The 21,594-nt window shown below is 39.3% G+C and overlaps 1 protein-coding gene across 3 annotated transcripts in view; it reads right to left on the reverse strand.

The window, feature by feature from the left end:
• Positions 1 to 19,099, reverse strand: part of LOC150093381 (uncharacterized) — a 196,304-nt gene extending 177,205 nt beyond the window's left edge. For all 3 annotated transcript variants that reach the window (XR_016550431.1, XM_090413692.1, XM_090413691.1), the window contains exon 1: positions 18,969 to 19,099. The gene's annotated coding sequence lies outside the window, so the exon portion shown is untranslated. The remainder of the gene's footprint in view (positions 1 to 18,968) is intronic.
• Positions 19,100 to 21,594: the final 2,495 nt, after the last annotated feature.

Consider the following 21,594-nt stretch of genomic DNA (forward strand, 5'->3'; position numbering starts at 1 on the left):
TTGCAGTGCCAGGTCATCACAAGGCTTCAGATATATTTCCTGTAGGCAGAAATATACTGGTTTATACTTCTGCAAAAAAACAACCATAGCCATGATGCCATTGATGTCTTGATAGAATCCATGTCAGGAATGTTTCATTATTTCTTTTGGTGGTATCATCTACCACCAAAAAATTGTGAAGTTTTATTTTCATTAGTCTTACATTTTTTCTTCTTTTTAAAAAAATTATGGATATCAGTTTCATCAGGAAAAATATCCAAAACATAGTCAAACTGTGCCATCATTTTTGGACCCATAAATAAAAGAAAAGGATGGAACAAACTTTCCATGCCCCACAAAACTGATTTGTGACATGACAAGCACTCCTAAAAGGACATCAAAATCTCCTAGGAGGATCATTTCACTTTTGGGAAAGTGGGACTGGAGAAATCAAATTTTAAGGAGAGGAAATTAAAGGGCTCAGACTGGTTGGTGACATTAGGGGGAGCGATAGAGACAGCAAATGAATTTGAGTGAGGAAAGGATATTTTCAACCAAAGGAGATCAAAGTTGGGCAATTCTAGGTAGGGGCTCTCTGGCAAGGTATATCAGAGCAGATGTATGCACAGCCACCCTTGGGTCAAAAGGGGTTAGAGAGTAGTTTGGACTATCAAAATAAGGAAGAACAAAGACTGACAGCATTGAAAAGAAGCATTTGAGGAAAATAAACATCATAGAATGAAATGAAAATCAATATGATTAGACTACCATAGTTCAATAATAACAAGAATCAGAGAAAAACAGAATGGTATGGACATATGTATAGAATACCTACTAAAAGTTTTCTTCAAATTCTCCAAAATGGAAGAGTAAAAGAAAAGATACCACTGGGAAGACCTAGAAGGAAATGGATAGAAAAACTTCAATAGTATAAGTGGTCTGAACTCTTACAGAAATTGAAATAACTGTTGTTGATAGTGGACTGGAAAGCTACTGTTCATGGTAAAATCAACTTGCCTTAGGCACATGAGGAAGATGATGAGAGTTTACATAGGTGAGAAGTAGTGGCCCAAAATGAAAAAGAACCAAGTTTCTTTAAAGTCTGAGGATGCTATGGATGGATGGTTGTATTATGAAATTTTCTTATCACCAGTGATTTGAGTATCACCAAAAATAAGAGAAAGTGAATTTTCTTACAAGAAATAGGACTATGTTTTGGTATCAATTGCATTCACTACATCATTCATTCTTGAAGAATGGCAAGATCAGTCTTTAAGACATTGGTTATGGAATATCTTAAAGCTTGGACAATCTAGACAATATAAGGACTATCAAAGAAGAGGAATGAAGTGTACTATTCTCAGCAAAGTGGGATTTGAGATGGAGAGAGAAGGTCATTATACAGGGAAGAAGAGCACAAACAAAAGTACAGAGCCCTGGAATATTTATTCTGGCACTGGTGAGGAAATCTGAAAAGAAGAAAGTGATGATCCAAACACAAGAGGTTAAAATGCAGCATGGTAAGCAGAGATTTCTGTACCAAGCTGAAATTTATAAAATAAAATTCAAAACCAATCTGATTTTGTGCTTGCATTACAGAATACTAGGGCAACATAATGTGAAACCATCTCTGTCTACAAGTAGTCTAGACATGAAGATAGTTCGGGCACAAACTTTTGTCTATTCATGCTTGAAGAATAAAAACAATAAAATCTCTTGAAGTATATTTACTTTGTAATTTAGCAAAAAATCTTTCTATGCTAGTTGTATATGGAAAACAGGAGTTTTACATGGATTTAGATCTCAGTATCTCCATAGACCTACCTCTCACTGATGAGACTTCAAATGCAGAACCTTGCTAAACCTTAAAGGTAGGTCTAAACAGAAGCATATGCACTATGGAATACCTAGGGCAATTTGATATGAAGTCATTATCTCCATATACAACCTTCTGTTTGCTCTTCTTCTTTCACTATGCCTTATCCCATGTTAAACGGGGTCGGCGCACCGATCTTTAACCTTCCTCTTCCAAGTTCTCTGGTCCAGGGCATCCTTCGGACTCCAACCTTTCTCCCTAAGATCCTCTGTCACCTTATCCCTCCACCTGAGCTTGGGCCTGCCTCTTTTCCTCCTTCCCTCCAACTCCATATACTGCACTCGTTTACCAACATACTCCTCACCCTTCCTCTCTACATGTCCGAACCACCTCAGCCTACTTTCTTGTATCTTCTTGCCAATTGGTCCCACCTTAACCGTCCCTCTGATGTAGTTATTCCTTATCCTGTCCTTCTTTGTCACACCACTCATCCATCTCAACATCTGCATCTCCGCTACCTCCATCTTCCTCTCCTGTGCCTTTGTTATAGGCCACGTCTACGCGCCATGAAGCATCGCCTGAAAAAGATTAAAACAAGAATATATAATTTCTTGTTAAGTATAATTAACTTTTGGCAGTCGACTTTTAGCATGCATTTTTTGGAATTCTATCCAGTAGATGCAAAACAAAAAGAAATGATGGTAAGGTGTAATTCTGGAGTACAAATTTTTAGCACAACTGTGAGGGAGATACCATCTAGACCATGTGACATACTGATCACATGTCTTTATGTCTTGCTAACAAAAGATTAGAGAAGAATGAATTATTACTCTTTGTATAGTGTGAGGGTGAATTTGCTTTGGCCATTTGTATGAGAATTTGGGGGGGGGGGGGGAAGAGATAGAAGTGATGCCAAGAACTTATGCTTAGGCTTATGTTTGGGTAATGTTATGTTATCAGTGCTTTGAAAGAAAAAAAACTTTCAATTTAACATTTCTTCAAACATTGAAATAGAACATCTATTATTATTATTATTATTATTATTATGACACCTCCAAGGACATTGTCGGAGAGCACTCTACTCCACTCCACTATACACATCTTACCATCTCCCCTACTTAATCCATCAATTATCGCTATTACACGAGTAATGGTATGATTATATCAAAATAAATATCACCAATGTCCTTGAGACAAAAAGAAAAACTTCCCATTTAACATTTCTTCAAAGGTTGAAATAGAATGTCTATTATTATTATTACATGACACCTCCAAGGACTCATGGTGGGAGAGCACTCACTCTACTCTACTAGGCTACACAACTTATCATCTCCCTATTTAATCTTTCAATGATCACTACCATAACGACACTACTACTATCAACACAATGCCATCTGCCACTTGCAAAAAATACTGATAGTATTTTTTGCCCATAAATTGTGTTCTCATGGCTGATTTGCCTGCATGCTGGATGAAAAACGAAAATTTCATGGAGGGAAAATCCTATATAGGCTCTTCTCATTGCAACAAGAATTGAATGCAGGTCATTTCTGATCCAAGGGCACAATATCCTAATATTCTTTCAATTGCATTGGAGGTGCTTCTAAGTTTTATTATTCACTTGTGTTGACAGTATCAACATTACAATCAAAGGATTCATCTTAATAAGATTCCTTTTCAGAGCCCTCTATTAATCTTCTTCTTCTTCTGCAGCTTCTCCCACTTAAGTGGGGTCACTGTTTGTAATGAGCTCCTCCACACCTTCCTGTCTTGGGCTGTCACCACATCCAAGTTCTTCATCTTCAAGTCCTCTTCTACCAGCTCCCTCCATCTCTTCTTTGGCCGCCCACGCTTCCGCCTTCCTTGCACATCCATCTGCATGACCCTTCTTCCCACATATTCGTCCTCCCACCTCATCACATGACCAAACCATCTCAACCTTGCCTCCTGTATTTTTGCTCCTAAGTTCGTAACTTTCACTGTTCCCCTGACATAGCCATTTCTCAGACGATCCTTTCTGGTCACACCGCACATCCACCTAAGCATTCTCATCTCTGCTACTTCCATCCTGCTGATGTTATTTTTCCTCAGGGCTACAGTTTCTATAGCATATGTCATAGCTGGCCTCACTACTGTCCTATAAATTTTGCCTTTCAGATTGATCGGCACCCTCTTATCGCATAACACTCCAGCCATCTCCCTCCAGTTCCTCCAACCCGCTTGTATCCTGCATCCCACTTCCTTCTCAGCTCCTCCATCTTCTTCCACTGTTGAACCTAAGTATCTAAAGTCTCTCACCTTCCTAATGACATTTCCTTCCAGCTCCAGATCTGTCTCCTGGCCGCCACCGACTGTGCAACACATATACTCTGTCTTACTTCTGCTCAGTCTCATACCTCTCTCTTCCAGTACTTTTCTCCATCTTTCCAGTTTAGTTCCCGCTTCTTCTCTTGAATCTACACACAACAAGATGTCATCTGCATACAACATTGTCCAAGGCGCATCTTCTCTCACCTCCTCTGTTACCACCTCCATCACAATATTAAACAGAAACGGACTTAATGCTGACCCCTGATGCAAGCCAAATGTTACTTGAAAACTTTCTGTCTGTCCCAAACAGGTCCGAACACTTGTCTTCACATTTCTGTACATTTCCCGCACCAACCTGACATATTTCTCCAGCACCTTCTTCTCCCTCAGACACCTCCAGACTTCTTGCCTTGGCACTCTATCGTATGCTTTCTCCAGATCAATAAATACCAGATGTAGCTCCCTTTGTTTCTCTCGATATTTTTCCATCATCTGTCATAACCCAAAGATAGCATCTGTTGCTGATCTACCAGGCATGAAGCCAAATTGTTCCTTTGCAATCTCCACCTCCTTCCTCAATCTACCATCAAGAACCCTTTCTAGGATCTTCATTGTGTGGGACATCAACTTTATTCCTCTGTAATTTTTACAGTCTTGTGCATCCCCTTTACCCTTGTAGATGGGGACAAGAGTACTCTCCCTCCATTCCTCGGGTATATTTTCCTGTTAGTAAACTTTCATGAGCAGGTCCTACAGCAGGTCAATTCCCTCTTCCCACAGTGCCTTCCATGCCTCCACTGGAATTCTGTCAGGGCCCACCGATTTTCCATTCCTCATCCTCTTCATGGCCTCAGTCACTTCCACTCTACTGATGTTCTGAACCATCCCCTCAGAAGGCTGCCCATCTCCTCTGAGAGTCCTTGCATTTTCCTCATTCAAAAGTTCCTCAAAGTATATTTTCCATCTGTTTCTTATGTCCACATCCCTCCATAATACTCTTCCTTCAGCATCTTTGATCTGCCTCACATGTAAGATGTCCTTTGCTGCTTTATTTCTACATTTCGCTAGTTGGTATATTTTTCTCTGTCCTTTCTTTGTTTCTAATTGATCATACAGATCTTGATATGTCATGGCCTTCACATGCGCCACAACTCTCTTGGCTTCTTGTTTTTTCTCTCTCTGTACACTTCTCTGTCCTCTTCCACTCTAGACTCATCCCACTTCTTCTTTGCCTTCTTATTAGCTGTCACTGCTTCTTGTACATTATTATTCCACCACCAACCCTCCTTCTGCTCTCTAAACTTTCCAGATGTCTCACCAAGCACCTCGATTGCACAGCTCAGGATTACTTTTGAATTATGTTTCCACCAATCCTGTACACTTTCCAGTCCATCCGAAATCCTCTCTAACACCCTCTCCCTAAAATGATTCCTCACACTCTCCTCTTTTAAGCGAAACCACTTAATTGTCTTCATCCCACGGCATCCAGAAGTTCTTATCTTCGATCTTATTTTAAAGTCTGTGCACAGCAGTCGGTGTTGTTGTGCTACTTGATCTGTTGGAATTACTTTACAATTTGTCACAACCTTAAGATGTTTTCTTCTAGTCAAAATGTAGTCAATTTGTGAGCTGTTGTTACCACTCCTAAATGTTATCAAATGTTCTTCCCTCTTGTAGAAAAACGAGTTCACAATTGCCAGATCAAACGCTACTGCAAAGTCCACAACCCTCTCTCCTTCCTGGTTCATCATTCCCACTCCGTGGCCACCATGCACCCTTTCACAGTCTCTATTCTGTCTTCCTATATGTCCGTTCAAGTCTCCTCCGACAATCACCATCTCATTTTCTTCAAATTCCCTCATTTCTTCATCTAACATGTTCCAGAACTCATCTTTTTCCTCTGCTGTACAACCAACTTGCGGGGCATATACACATAATACAACCACCCGCTCTTCTCCAAGACCCAATTTCATTCGCATGATCCTGTCATTCCTTCTACCTATGTCCAGTACTTCACCCTTCATTCTGCCACACACCACAATTCCTACACCATTTCTTCCCTCATTATTCGCTCCAGAGTAGAACAATTTATATCCATCTCCCAGCAGTTCCTTTGCCTTCCCCCCCTTCCACCTTGTCTTCTGCACACATAAAATGTCCAACTTCCTCTTCCTCATCATGTCTGCAACCTCTCTTCCCCTTCCAGTCATGCTTCCAACATTCAGTGTTCCCACTCGCAACATCCAGTCCACCTGCTGGGCTCGCTTCTTTAACCGCACCCGCCCTTGATGCGGTAGCCCTCGTCCATTTCTCGCAGCTGTAGGGCGATGTGGCTGCGCGTCGCTTAAGGGGTATGCCCTAGCCCTTATATCATTTTCTCTTCGACTCATAATCATAGTTTGAGCTGGCATTGAAGTTTTCTGACCGGATGCCCTTCCTGACGTCAACCCTCGCATTTATCCGGGCTTGGGACCGGCACCTATTGAGACTAGCTTGCCTCCTTCGGCGGCTGCATAAGATGAAATGACTTAGCAAGATAGGAAAGACTCACCCCTAGCCCTCGAATACTCTAATAGCATCAGGGGGAAGGAGCAAGGAGAGGAGAAAGAAGCAAAGAAAGAAGGGGAGGGACCAGTCTACAGAATAATATAACAGATATGTATTACATGAAGTAAGGCATGGTCCTCTATTAATACTTATTATTGTATGGGCACCTTGATGGAGTCCAAATACTAATCGCAGGAGACCTAAATTATCTGCACAATCTATCACACCTCTCCTTGAACCTATTAACAGACAAAGGACTAACAATTGACTCTGGCAATCTATTCCATTCATTCACAACTCTCCAAGCAAAAAATCTAGTCCTCATACCCAAACTAACCACACTTTTACTGAACTTCCAGAGATGACCTCTTGTTCTGCCTGCCTCTAGCCAAGTGCTAAAACATTTCCCCTGCATCAATCATATAAAACCCTTTAAGTATCTTAAATGTTTTTATCCTATCTTCTCTTTTTTACTATAAACCAACTTCTGCAGTCCACTCATCCTCAATCTGTCCTCATATGGAACATTTCACAGACCACTCACCATCTCGGTAGCTTGCCTCTAAATCCCCCCACCCCAAGAAATACAAGAAACCACACCTGAGCACAGTAATCCAGATGTGGACATATCAAGGCCTTATAAAGAGGAATAAGAATTTCTTATCTCTACTTACTACTGTGTTCAACAGCCAAGTAATCTTATGAGATACATTAGCAACGTCCTCTAAAGTTCAACTTTGTCTATCACCATCCCTAAATCCCTAGTTTCATCCATTTCTTGGAGAACAGTTCCATTAATGAGGTACACAGCTTGTATCTATTTATCCCAAAATGTACAACTTCACATTTATCCACATTAAAGTGACACCCATTATCTATTTCCCATATCACCTGTCAAGTTTTTTTAAAAACTCCTAAAAGCAAAATTCTTGGCTAATTCTCAAACTTCATTCTTGCTCTCTTTTTTGTTTCTCATTATACCCAGCACAGAATGCTCTGTCTCTGTCAATCACCCATCAACCTCTTCGGTGAGCATGCACACTTATTCAACTAAGCAGCAATTATAATTGGGCCTGTTGGCCGAGTGGTCAGCGTATCCGCGTTCCAGCCAAAATGCTGCAGGTTCAAATCCCACTGTGGGCATGGATGTTTGCGATTGTCTGTGAAAATACTAGTCATGGTGGTGGGCAGTAGATGCCATTGGTGTAGTTGTGGTTCGTAGTAGTTGGTGGATTGAGTGGTGAAGAAAGAGTTGTAGAGTGGTTGCCTTCCCTCGATGAGTCTTTGGACTCCCCGGTGGTGTCACATAGTAATAATAATAAGGTATAAACAGGATATTATATTGAGCAATATATTGTATACTTAAATTCTGCACACTGTTCCCATTCTTATTCTTCCTTTATATGGGTCAGATTATGAAAGAAAGCAGCATTAAACCTGATATCAAATTGGATATGTTAATCTCAGTTCTTTACTTGATGCAGATATTATACTCCCATACAAGTCTGCAGGATTTCCTAACTAAACTGAATAACTGCTGTAATAAATTTGGAATGAAAATAAGCAATAAAAAGACTAAAACTAAAAATATAGGCAGGAACATAAGAAAACTTTAGCTGCATTTTCAATGAAGAACCTATAGAACAAGTAAAAAAGCCAGTATGGTCAGAAGCCAGTTGAATAAACTTATATGCAATAAGAGAGTCATTACTCAAAACAAAAGATAATAAATTAGTGTTTCAAAACCAATTTTAACTTGCGGATCCAAGAACTAGGTTAGAAATAAACCATCTCATCAAAAAGACTGGAGACCACAAATATGAGTGTGCTGAGAAAAAATTGCAGTGAACAGATGGCATCAACAACAGAATCATATTAAAAATGAAGATATTAGGAATGAACTTTACATTGTTAGTGCTCAGGAATGTGCAAGTACAGCTAATCAAAAGTGGTATGCTGCCTACTTAAACAGAATAGGAAAAGGTTATAACAAAACAGGTGTTTGATGCCAGGGAAAATAGCAAGAAGCCTGATAAAAATAAATAAATAAATTTTAATTTTTTTTTTTAATTAGAAGTGCATTAGAAAACTGAAATATAAGATATCACAATATTGGAGTCCTGAAAAGAGAAACATTTCCTCAAAATTAATCCAACAGGAAGTTATTAATAATGTCAACTTTTCATATAATACTCTCATAGTATCCTGTACATTCTTTAAGGGAATTTATGCCTATTTGCATCAAATCTTAAATTCAGTACTACTTAAGCCTTTATAACCAACCTCTGATTCGGAGGTTTTAGGAGATAGTCTCAATTGGGAGGATGAATGGTAAACAAGAGTGGCTGACTTACAGAGAGAGAGAGAGATGAGCTGAAAGAGCAGGTGGAATGTCTGGGGAATGAGATGAGGTGTGAAAGATGAGATTATGCAAATGCAAGAGACGAATGCAAGGAGAATCAGAGGAGGAGTGAGAGAGAGTTATGGGAATGAGAGAAGAGGAGATAATAGGAACAATACTAAAGGAGAGGGAATGAGAAAGTTATGAGAATGGTAGAAGAGAGAACAGGAACAGTAAAAGAGAGGGAATGAGACAGAGTTATGGAAGTGATAGAAGAGGAGAGAATGGGAACAGTAGAAGAGAGGGAATGAGAGAGTTGTATGAATGATAGAAGAGGTGAGAATAGGATAAGTGGAAGAGAGGGAATGAGTGTCAGACATAGGAATGATAGAGGAGGAAAGAATGGAAACAGAGTTATACACGGGAGAACAGGGACTAGGGATAGAGTGATATCAGGAAGGCAGGTAAGTAGGGGAGCACAGAGAGAAACTGTCACAGAAGAGAGAGAGAGAGAGGGAGGGAGGGATGCATGTGAGCAATCGAGGAATCTTGAACACCACGAATCAATGATCCGTGGTGTTCAAGATAGGATGCGTAAGGAGTGTTTGCCAGGAGGAACGACAGAAAGTGTGGCTATGCCAGTTAAGAGATGAAAGGGTGGATGAGATGATTGTGATGGTAGGAACAAATGACTTGATTGGTGGTGTAAATAGAGCAGCGAGAGATATGAGATTCTAGCTTGAGGTTGTACGCAAGAAGACAGAGAGAGGAAAGAGTGTGTGTGTCTTGCCTAGGTATGATAGTGAAGAGCTGAGCAGAATAGCGATGATATTGAATGGCATAATAGCAAGAATGTGTCAGAAGAGGATTGGAAGTTTCTTGAAGGGAGAGATTGCTGTTCTAAACGAGTCAGTGTGTCCCAGTGTGGATGGTAGCAAGGGTGGCCTCTTGTGGGAATGGGTACTTGGGAGAAGGGGGATGACATCAGGTAATGCTGGGCTTAGTGGAATCTATAGGGGATAATGCTGAGTATAGAAACAATGGCAATTAGCAACAAGAGAATGGAATTTCTAGAGTTCATCCCACTGGCCAAAGATTATTGGGATCACCGAGACGTGGTTGACAGAAGAGGATATAATAACAGGAATAGAAGTTGCTGAGTACAGCATTTTTCAGCAGGATAGAAAGGGAAAGCGTGGTGGTGGTGGTGGAGTACTGCTTATGATAATTGACAACCTATGTCCTCTAAGAGTGGAGGCTTTTGAAGGCTGTGACACTAATGATTTTGAAAGCATATGATGCGAGGTGGAGGTGTGCAAGACGGGATATTTAGTGGGGTGTTGCTACAGACCAAGGAGCACAGAGGGTGGGGACCAGGAGATGTTGAGAAAGTTGAGTGTGGCATGTGGAAGAAGAATGGTTGTAATGGGAGATTTTAACTACAGCAGTATAAACTGGGGAGAGGAAGATGCATGTAGCAATAAGGGTATGAGATTTCTAGAGTTCTTGAGGGACAGATGTCTTAGGCAACATGAACAAGAGGTTCAAGAGTTTTGTATTTGGTTATAGCATCAGAAGAGTTGATAACTGAGATGACATCTCTCCCACTAGTTGGAGAGAGTGACCATATAGTTTTGACTTGGAAAATGAATAGACATCCAGGAGTATCAAAGAGACTGGAACATATGTGGAATTATAAAGTAGGTGATTATAATAATCTTAGAAGTCAACTTGGAGAAGTTTTGTGGAGGGAGGAATTGGAAGGCATGGATATCATTAGTGCTTGGGAAATTGTGAAGGAATATTTGTTAGCAGCAATGGAAAGCTGTATACCACGAGTGAGGAAGAGGACACAATTTGGAATAAAGTGAATGACAAACAATATTAAATAGAAACTGCATGCGAAAAAGAGACTATGGAAGAGATATAAAGAGAAAGGTGGAGAAGATGTATGAAGAATATAAGACACAGGCCAGGAGAGTGACTAGTATGGTAGGGAAGGCAAAACAGGAATATGAGAAAAGATTGGCCGTTAGATCCAAGCAAAATCCTAGGGAATTTTTTAGATATGTGGCCAGTAGGAGGAGAAATGACTGTGGAAGAATGACATTGTGGGATAAAAATGGGAATAGAGTGACTGATGCAATGGAATTGTTCAATGCACACTTTATTGGAGTATTTCATCCTGGAGCAGTCAACTTCAATACTAGTGGGATAGGGCAGGTTCGAGGTTTAGAGGAGAGCGTGTTCCACATACTGAGTACTCTCATCATCATCAAATTCCTGACATGTACCCTCGAGGGGTGTACAGGATATGATAGTTCTACATGAAAAATTTACATCATTACTAACTTCCTATCTACAATTTTCCTCCAAATCAGTCTGTTACTTGTCAAGATTCCAACATTATCAGATCTTATATTTCTATCGTCTAAGGCACTTTGTACCGTATCAATCCACCTATATCTTGGTCTTCCTCTGAATCATTTTCCTGCCAACCTGGCAGAGAACACTTGGTTTGCTAATCTTTCCTCGCCCATTCTGTTTAAGTGACCATACCACCCGAGATTAGCTCTGCTAGCACATTCCTGGATGTAGACAATGTCAAGTTCGTTCCTAATATCCTCATTTTTAATATGATATTGCCATTGATGCCATCTGTTCACGTCTCTTATCTTTCTCAGGACTCTCATATCTGTGGTCTCTAGTCTTTCGTCAAGTGTTTTACTTCTGACCCAGCTCTCAGATCCGTAAGTTAAAACTGGTTTGAACACCGTCTTGTATACAGATAATTTAGTGTTCTGATTAATTTCTCTCTTATTCCATATGAATTTATTCAATTGATTTCCTACCATACCATCTTTGTTGAATCTATTGTCTATTACCATATTTAATTTACCATCTTCACTAAAAATCATGCCTAAGTAGCTGAAATATTTTACTTGTTCCACAGGTTACCCGTTCACAACACAGTTGACATTTTCAACAATTCAACCTATTTTCATTGTCTTTGTCTTTTTAATGCTGACCTTCATACCAAATCTATTATAACAGTTATTCAATTTAGTCAGGGAATCTTGCAAACTTGTAGTGGATTTATTTAGAAGTATAACATCGTCTGCATAAAGCAAAGAACTGACATTAACATCTCCAATTCTGAAATCATGTTTAATACCACCTTCCTTCATAATGTGATCCACATAGATAATGAATAACAGAGAGGATAATGTACATCCTTGTCTCACACCAGATTTAACATTAAACCATCTTCCTGTACATTGGCGCTCCCAGGGTGTGGGCCAGGGGCCCTGCCCCCCCCCCAAAAAAAAAAACGAAAAAGGGAAAAAAAAGACTAAAAAATTTTCCAAAAATCTTCTTCTAATTAAATTTTTTTTTTTTTAAATTTTATGTTATGTTGTGTCTTCTATTTCTATACTACTTATGAATTATCAGTCAAATAAGGTGCGAATACCCTCTGGCTCTCTGGAATCATGGCCGTTGTGAATGCAAAGCGAACGAAAAAGTGCTAGGGCGAAATTTTGTTTGCCTGAGCCGGGAAAGCAATCACAGGTATCATGTATTGGCGATCACTGCAATTGCTCAGTCATAGGTTGTATGCAATACGTAGTGTGTATTCTCAAATCATCTATTCAACTAGGGCCCCCAAGATTAAATCATGAGTGCTTGTCACCCCCCCCCAAGATTAAATCTTGAGTACTCGGCTCCCTCCAAGATTAATTCCTGAGTGCACCACTGTTCTTGTACTTCCTTCAATTCTAACAGCTGACATACAACTCAAATAAAGACAAAGTATTGCTTGATATAATGTCCCATTGACACCATATAACTGTAACGTAGTGAATAGCTTCTCTCTTGGCACCTTGTCATATGCCTTTTCCACATCAACACAACTTAAATACAGATCTTTGTTATAATCCCATGTTTTCTCAACTATTTGTCGTAAAGTGAAGATCTGATCCTGACAGCCTTTATTTGGCCTGAATCCAGCTTGTTCTTCACCCAGCTTTTCTTCCACAATTCTTCTCAACCATTTCTCAAGTATACTTGCATAGATCTTGCCAGGAACACTCAGTAGGGAAATACCTCTGTAATTCCCACATTCAGTTTTATTTCCCTCTTTATATATGGGTACTATTAGAGCTCTACTCCAATCATCAGAAATTCGTCCCTCTGTCCAGGCTTTCTGAACTATGCAGTGCAGCCACTGTAACACTTTTATACCACCATACTTCAGCATTTCTGGTCGATTATCATCTAATCCTGCTTCCTTTCCAAATTTCAAGCCTTTGATGGCTTTTTCTACTTCAAGTATAGGTATGTATTCCTGACTGTATGCCTGTTGAATGTTTTTTTACCACTGTGCTGTCATCACTGCTTGTTTCATTTAGCAGTTTTTCAAAGTAATTACTCCATACTTTAAGCATATCTTTTTCTCCCGTTTTCATGTTACCTTATTCATCTCTAACTCCTTTTACAGCACTCTTTCCTCCATTTCTAAATTTCTTCAACAACCTCCAGAATAACTTACCACCTTCTTAATATTTATTTTCTATGTTCTTGCCAAAGTCCTCCCATGACTTTTGTTTAGCTAGTTTTACACAGTGTTTAGCTTTCTTACATTTGTCTCTGTATTCTCTAAGAGCAAAAGCTGACTTATTTGCCAGGAACTTTTGATATGCTTTCTTCTTTTCCTTCACTGCCTCTTTAACTTCCATGGAGTTCTGATTTTTCTATTCTTGCAGACAACCTCACCACATGCCTCTCTGGCTGAATCAATCAGGGTTTTCTTCAAGGGTTGCCACTGAATCTCCAAGGTTTGATTCCTGTTCTCAAACTCTTTCATTTTTTCTTCAATAATCTTTGTGTATTTTAGTCTACAGTTCACATCTGAGAGCTGCTAAACTTTTATTCGCTTTAAAACTTTCTTACACGTTACTCTTTTCAATATGAAATTTCAATATGATTTTCAATATGAAAAGTCTTATTGACAATAACATAGTCAATAAGACTTTTCTTATTCCTTGCCTCTTCTCTCCATGTGAATTTGTGCACATTTTTATGTTGGAACATGGTGTTAGTAATAACTAGTCCATGTCCTGAGCAGAAATCCAACAGGTATTTGCATTATTATTAGCTCTGCTCTTTTCTCCAAATTTTCCCAAAATATTTTTGTATGTCTGACAATCATTTCCTACTCTGCTATTTAGATCCCCAACAAGGACCAACTTTTCTTTTTTCATTGTGTCGGTTGCTTTGTCTAAAGCATCAAAAAATTCCTTCACTTCTACCTTAGTAGAATCTTCTGTGGGACCATAGGCACAAATAAGTCTCATTGTCCAGTTCCCCATGCTGATATTTGCCCACATCACTCTACTTGAGACTGCCTGCCTTTCAAGTAAATTAGCCTCTTATTTAGTGTTGAATACTATGGCTACTCCTTTTTTCTTGATTATCATTGCCTGAATATAACATTTTGTATTTATTGCTCAGAAAGATCTCACCAGTCTTTGTCTTTTTTGTTTTAGTCATCCCTATTATGTCAATCTGGTACTTATCTAATTCCTCAGCTAGCTCCATTTCTTTGCCATTCAGGCTTCTTCTTCTGTTGATAGTACTGATCTTTAACTCTGGTGATATTAAGTTGGGATGTATTTTCAGATTTGTTCCAATAGCTGACTTTTCGCTGTTCGCCCTGGTTCCCTAGGCAAAAACAACGGGGGTTTGTTTAACCAGGCGATGCCCCAGCTGCAATGAAATTTTGTCATGTTGTACCACCATTCTATATTTTGGTTTAACCAATAAGAATACAATTTGGTCAGCTAAATTCCAAATTGTCAGCCCATCCTTGTTCGTTCAGTATCCAGGTATTGAAGTTGAAAGTTTATTTTTTCACTTGGTTAGAGTATAATAAATTTAGTTTAATCCTTTATCCAAGTGTGTGCAAACAAAGTTTGCACCTAAAAGTATCTTCAGGACTGGGGTAAAGTGGTACAACACCAGGGCACTCCTTGCAAAGGTGGAGCAAGCTACCAACTCTCCTATCTCAGTATATCCCATAATGCAAAACACATCTCCTTGCAGATATGTCTAATGTTATGCATTAAGGGAAGGGCCACAACCCAGACTAGTTTCGACCTTTATTGAGGTCTCTTCAGTGGGAGCCAGGCCCAAGTGGAGATACCAGGCAGAAGCATTAGCAGGTCATCTCTACCTATAGGAGTTGCCAAATGATGTGCCTTTATCCAAGTGTGAGCAAACAAAGTTTGCGCCTGAAAGTATCTTCAGGACTGGGGTTAGGTGGTACAACACCAGGGCACTCCTTGCAAAGGTGGAGGAAGCTACCAACACTCCTATCTCAGTAAATTAATGCATAACATTAGACATATCCGCAAGGAGATGTGTTTTGCATTATGGGAGATACTGAGATAGGAACGTTGGTAGCTTGCTCCACCTTTGCAAGGAGTGCCCTGGTGTTGTACCCCTTTACCCCAGTCCTGAAGATACTTTCAGGCACAAAGTTTGTTTGCTCACACTTGGATAAAGGATTAAACTAAATTTATTATACTCTAACCAAGTGAAAAATAAACTTTCAACATCTTTCTCTAAATCCAGAGTAATTTATTAAAAAAGTGTGGCACACCATTTGGCAACTCCTACAGGTAGAGATGACCTGCTAATGCTTCTGCCTGGTATCTCCACTTCGGCCTGGCTCCCACTGAAGAGACCTCAATAAAGGTCGAAACTAGTCTGGGTTGTGGCCCTTCTCTTAATGCATAATATTAGACATATCCGCAAGGACATGTGTTTTGAATTATGGGAGATACTGAGATAGGAGTGTTGGTAGCTTGCTCCACCTTTGCAAGGAGTGCCCTGATGTTGTACCACCTTACCCAGTCCTGAAGATACTTTCAGGCGCAAACTTTGTTTGCTCACACTTGGATAAAATAATTAGTATCCAGGTAGATACCCAACAGGGTGCACCACGAGAAGGTGAGGATTGGACATTAGGTCAGAAGTCCTGTCGGTTCTCTGCATTCCTTTAAAGGTTATGTGGAGATCTCCTCTCAGTTATGCAGCTTTGACCCTTAAGCACCTCTCTGGATGTTAGTAAAGCTGAGGGACTGGATGGTATTTCACCACGAGTTTTCAGAGAATGTGCTATGAAACTGACAGAGCCTTTGACCTGGCTTTTCAATGAAAGTCTGGCTCCGGGAAAAGTGCCCATGGAATGTAAGGAAGGTAAGACAGTGCCATGCCATAAGGGTGGTAACAAACTGGAAGTGTACCATTATAGGCCAATTTGTGGGTCATCAGTGAGAGTCAACATGGATTGGTGAAGGGGCACTTGTGTTTTAGCAATATGCTAGCCTTTTATGATAAAGTTACAAGAGCATTAGATCAGGGAAAGGCATACACTGCCATTTTCCTAGACTTAGCAAAGACATTTGACAGGGTGCCACATGATAAGCTGATATTCAAGTTGCAATACATGGGTCTGAATGTCAGATTGGTCAACTGAATTCAGGATTGGCTGTCCGATAAGTATCAGAGAGTTGTATATGGTGGAGCAATATCAAAGAGGCAGAAGGTTACAAGTGGGGGTTCCACAGGGCTCAGTACTGGGACCTATATTGTTTAACCTTTATATCAATGACATTGTCCGTGGATTGCAAGGGGACATTCAGTTGTTTGTGGATGATGCAAAGCTGGGAAGGGTTATTAGTAATAGTGCCGATGTGGTATCGCTGCAAGAGGATTTGAATAAACTAGATAGATGGGCAAATGAATGGGGGATGTCAGTTTAGTGCAGCAAAATGTAAGGTCTTGAGGTTTGGGGCATATCGATGGGACGCTGCATACTCTATGGGGGGAGTTAAACTGGAGAAAGTATGGGAGAGAAGAGATCTGGGGTTGATGATTGATAGAAACCTGAAATTTAGGGGACACATTGCAAAGGTAGTGAAGGTAACACAGAGGATTGCTGCAATAATGAGGACACCGACCTGCAGAGATCAAATGGTTATCATTCCGTTGTATAAGACTCTGATCAGACCACACTTAGACTACTGTTCAGATCTGGTCATCAGGATATGAAGGGAATAAATTAACTGTGGAAAGGGTACAAAGGCAGATAACAAACATGGTGTCAGGACTGTACAATGTTAGCTATGAAGATCGGCTGAGGGAGTGTGGGCTGCAGAGTTTGGTGGATAGAAGAAGAGGTGATATGATTGAGACTTTTAAACTGATGAGAGGTGGTTACAGGGTTGACACTGGGGAGTTCTTTCGTTTGGTTGAACAGCAGGAAGGAGCCATGACAAGAGGCCATCCCTGGAAGTTACTAAAGAAAACTGTGAGAAAGAGGGCAAGGAGTGGTTTCTTTGCATGGAGGGTGGTTGAACCATGGAATGCATTGCCTGATGGAGTGGTGAGGGTGAGAACGGTCAATGCGTTTAAGGAGTGGTATGATAGACTGTGTTTCCTATTAGGAACCTCCCTCGATGAATCTTGATAGACTTGTGCTTCTTAGAAAGGACCTCCCACGATGAGTCTTTTGACTCCATGGAGACCTGAATAATAATAATAAAAAAATAATAATAACTATCTTCAGTGGAAACGCTTAGAAAACATTCAACACATGCATAAATGGGATTCCAAACCACATCTTTGAATCCAGAAGTATCATGGAGACTTCATCAAGCTTCCAATTCGCTAATTCATATTATATGAATCCCAATTATATTCTTTACTTTGTTATGAAAGCTAATTTAAAATCTTATAAAATAACATGGAATTGACAGAAAACAAAACCAAAAAAAATCTACTTAAATGGAGAATAAAGTTAGGACTGAAGGAGCACCATATACTTCCTCTGTTTATTAGTGTAAATCCAATCCAGTTTCTTATATTACAACAGAACCTACATAGGGCCAGAAGACTTGTGGGACAATGAATTCCATGCATTCACCACACAAAGTTGTTACTTCTCTGCTATCACTCCCTTGCACAACTTCTAGGGATAGCCACTTGGCCCTTCTCATTTTCTATTCTTTGGAAAATCTCTGATCTGGTAAATAGCTATCAAGAACTTATGTTTCAGTTCAATCATCCCTGCCTCTCTACATCTAACTCTGCAAATTATTATTACTATAGAAACAGCTTCTGGACTTATAACTCAAAGATTATATTTTATTACATGTTATTATTCAAAATAGAATACTCTCTGTAGCTCAGTCCTTATAGACAAAACTTTTGGCTGAAAAAAAAAAAGTTTGAATCCCACCCAGAATGCAAAGAACCTTTACCTGGGCTTTTCAAAAGAAGGCGAGTTGTCAGCAAGTGAACAAACATACTTATTCTTAGAAGGATGCTATAGGAATGACAAGCTGCTTGAATTAAGCTCCTTAAAACCCGTTATCTGTGTACTCAACCGGTCTAGACAGAAAAGAATTGAATGAAGAGATTCAAAATAGAATTACATGTTGTCCCAATGCCACCTTCTGGTTATCAGTCTGCTTTCTATAAATAAAGATGAGATGGTTCGAGTTTTCTGTAAATTTTCTTATTCGAATGTAAGCAGAGGCCATTATCCAAATATAGGCATCACTCCAGAGGAATGGAGTAAAAGGGCTTGCTAGAAACACGCATTGTTCTAATGAAACCATTATACGGGGATCAGCACAAGATACTAGATCAGTAATGACGTAAACCGATTTTTTTTAACACACAAAATATGCTTTTATCAATAATCTACGATCGTAAAAATAAATGCTTCCCTTTTAAAAGGAGTTTTATGCAGGCGCTATAATTAACAGCGTATCCAACTGACAGCACAAATGCCGGTTCTCTTTAAATGAAATACAGGTATTTCTGTACTTACGAATAGTATGATATTAACTCATGCCAGTAATAGTAACAACAGTGTAACACAAGGCAATAATGTAAATTAAATACCTGGAGAGAAAGAAATGGTCTCAATAAACAAAAAAATCGGAAATGAATCAATAACCACTAGCACACAACAGAAAATGGCAGAATTCACAAAACTGAGACTGACGTCACTACGCACAACGGCCTCATTTCCCACTTGTAATTTTCACACTTTTTTTTTCCCCCTTTTAATAAGTTTATGACAAACAACTGCGACCAAACAGGAATAAATAAAAAATACAACTAGCCCTTTTTATTTATATTAGAGAATTAAACTGTAAAAAAAATCATTTGGTAAGGCAAGCGGACTCATTCTTACAACTGGATAAGGAAATAAGGAATAATTTAAATAACACGCCCATGATTAATATTTGTAATACACCCCAGAAAGGAAATAGAAAGAGTTACTTAATAATATTATTTAATGATTTTTACATAATGCAGTAAACTTGAAAAATAATTTTACGAATAACTTTTTAATTATTTTTATTCTCAAAAGAGAATAGACGAGCTCCTTTAGACCTAAGTAACTTTGAAGAGAAGTGGCATCCTTCAGACTTCAGTGATATTCAAATCAAATTATCAATGAAACAATGCGTCGGAGAGTGTACGATTGAAAACTGTGCTAACTTAATACCCTAAACCAGTGTTTCTCAACGTGGGGCGTACGCCCCACAGGGGGACAATTTGAATATTTTGGGGGGAAATTAGAAAATGTACCTATAAATATGTTCATGTAGCAGGGTTTTTTCTCCCAGAAACTCGGGTTTTTCATCCCGCATACAGACAAATCGGCCATTCACACGCAATTTACAGACAAAAAATACTAGCTTTTGTGATGCTTGTTGTGGGCCGTAGATGGCGTTGATGTAGGTGATTGGTAGTAGAGGCTCTGTGTAGTAGTGGAGACAAAGTGTTGTACAGTAGGTGTCCTCCCGTGGTGAGTCTTCGGACTCCTTGGAGGTGTCACGAATAATAATAATAATAATAATAATATTTATATTATACTTTTTCAGAACTTGGCTGATTATTATGCTAGAGTGGAGGGGCATCAAAATCTTTGAGACATTGAGGTGAAGCATCAAGATCTTTGAGATGTTGAGGTGGGGCATGATCCAAAAAACGTTGAGAAACACTGCCCTAAACTCTAACTCGTATTATAGTTCAACGGTCGATTTTCTGAGATTGGGGATTTAAAAGAAAATATATTTGACATCAGTGGAGCACACATTGGGAGGCAAGAGGCCCTGATCCCCAAAGAAAAAGGGGAAAAAAACACTAGAAAATTTCCCAAAAATCTTTTCCTAATTAATAAAATTCATTATTTTTATTTATGTTGCATCGTGTTTTTTTATTTCTATACTACTTATGATGAGAGTTCATTGCAGATGCTCAGTGTCATAGGTCATATGAGATGGGTAGTGTGTATTCCAGTGGCTTAGTTAGAGAGGGAGGAGGGAGAGGTCCTCCCCAGGTGGCACTTTGAACCTTTTTGAACTTTTACAGTTAATTTTAGAATTATACAGTCTCGAGAACTCAGTTCCAAATATTGTAATACTGCTGCGAATTTTCCTCACGATTGCTGTAAGTGTTGCTAGTTGTGAGAGGAGTTTTTCTAAATAAAATTGATTAAGAATTACCTGCATTTTGTATTCAAGATACCAAGTAATTTTATATAAACTTGGTTTTTAATCCTATTTCCCAAGTAAGCAAACAGACAAGTAAGTTAAGTTTGCGCCTGCATGTAGTGCAAGTCTGAGGCAACTCGTGGTAATGAAGTGCCATTCCGAGGCAACTCGTGGTAAAGGTGGATTAAGTTCTGATCACTTTCCTTAGTATTTTTCCCTTAATGTAAAGCACATTCCCTTGGGGAGATGTATGATGCTATGCATTAAAGGCAATGATCACTACCCATACGGGTTTCGACCTTTATTGAGGTCTCGTCAGTGGGAGCCAGACCTGAAAATGCTAAGGTTTGAACTTTGAATGTTAAGGTTGAAGTAATGCAGAGCTTATCAATTTTACTTAAACAAGTTGCCACAAGGTGCTTTGACCTTATTAAATAAAATCTCAGGATGAGAGATAGATGTAGAAAGTTTTTAAACATGGGTATATTATGTATTCAAGATATCAAATAATTTTATGTAAACTTGGTTTTTAATCCTATTTCCCAAGTCAGCAAACAGACAAGTAAGTCAAGTTTGCACCTGCACGTAGTGCAAGTCTGAGACAACTCGTGCTCTGAGGCAACTTATTAAATAAAATCTCATCCTGAGATTTTATTTAATAAGGTCAAAGCACCTTGTGGCAACTTGTTGAACACTGTTGAAGAAGCCTGCCCTGCTAGTATTTGATCAGTTTCGTTCTCACAGAATAGAAATGTTAAAAATAAACTCAAGGAATTCAAAACTCAGTTAGCCGTAATTCCAGGAGGTAGTTAGCTTCAACCTTTAGATGTCTGTATTAATAAATCATTTAAGGGATTTATGAAGGAGAAGTGGAACAGCTGGATGTAGTCTTCAGATTTTGAGGTCATGTCATCAGGAAGAAGGAAGAGGCCTAGCATTTCAGAAGTTTGTGAGTGGGTCAAAGCTTGATGGGATGCTGTGAAAACTGTGACAGTGGTTAAATCATTTAAGAAGTGTGGCAT

This window comes from Typopeltis vanoorti, chromosome 24 (assembly GCF_054136105.1).
Source record: "Typopeltis vanoorti isolate ZY-2024b chromosome 24, IOZ_Tvanoo_1.0, whole genome shotgun sequence".
Lineage (NCBI taxonomy): Eukaryota > Metazoa > Arthropoda > Arachnida > Uropygi > Thelyphonidae > Typopeltis > Typopeltis vanoorti.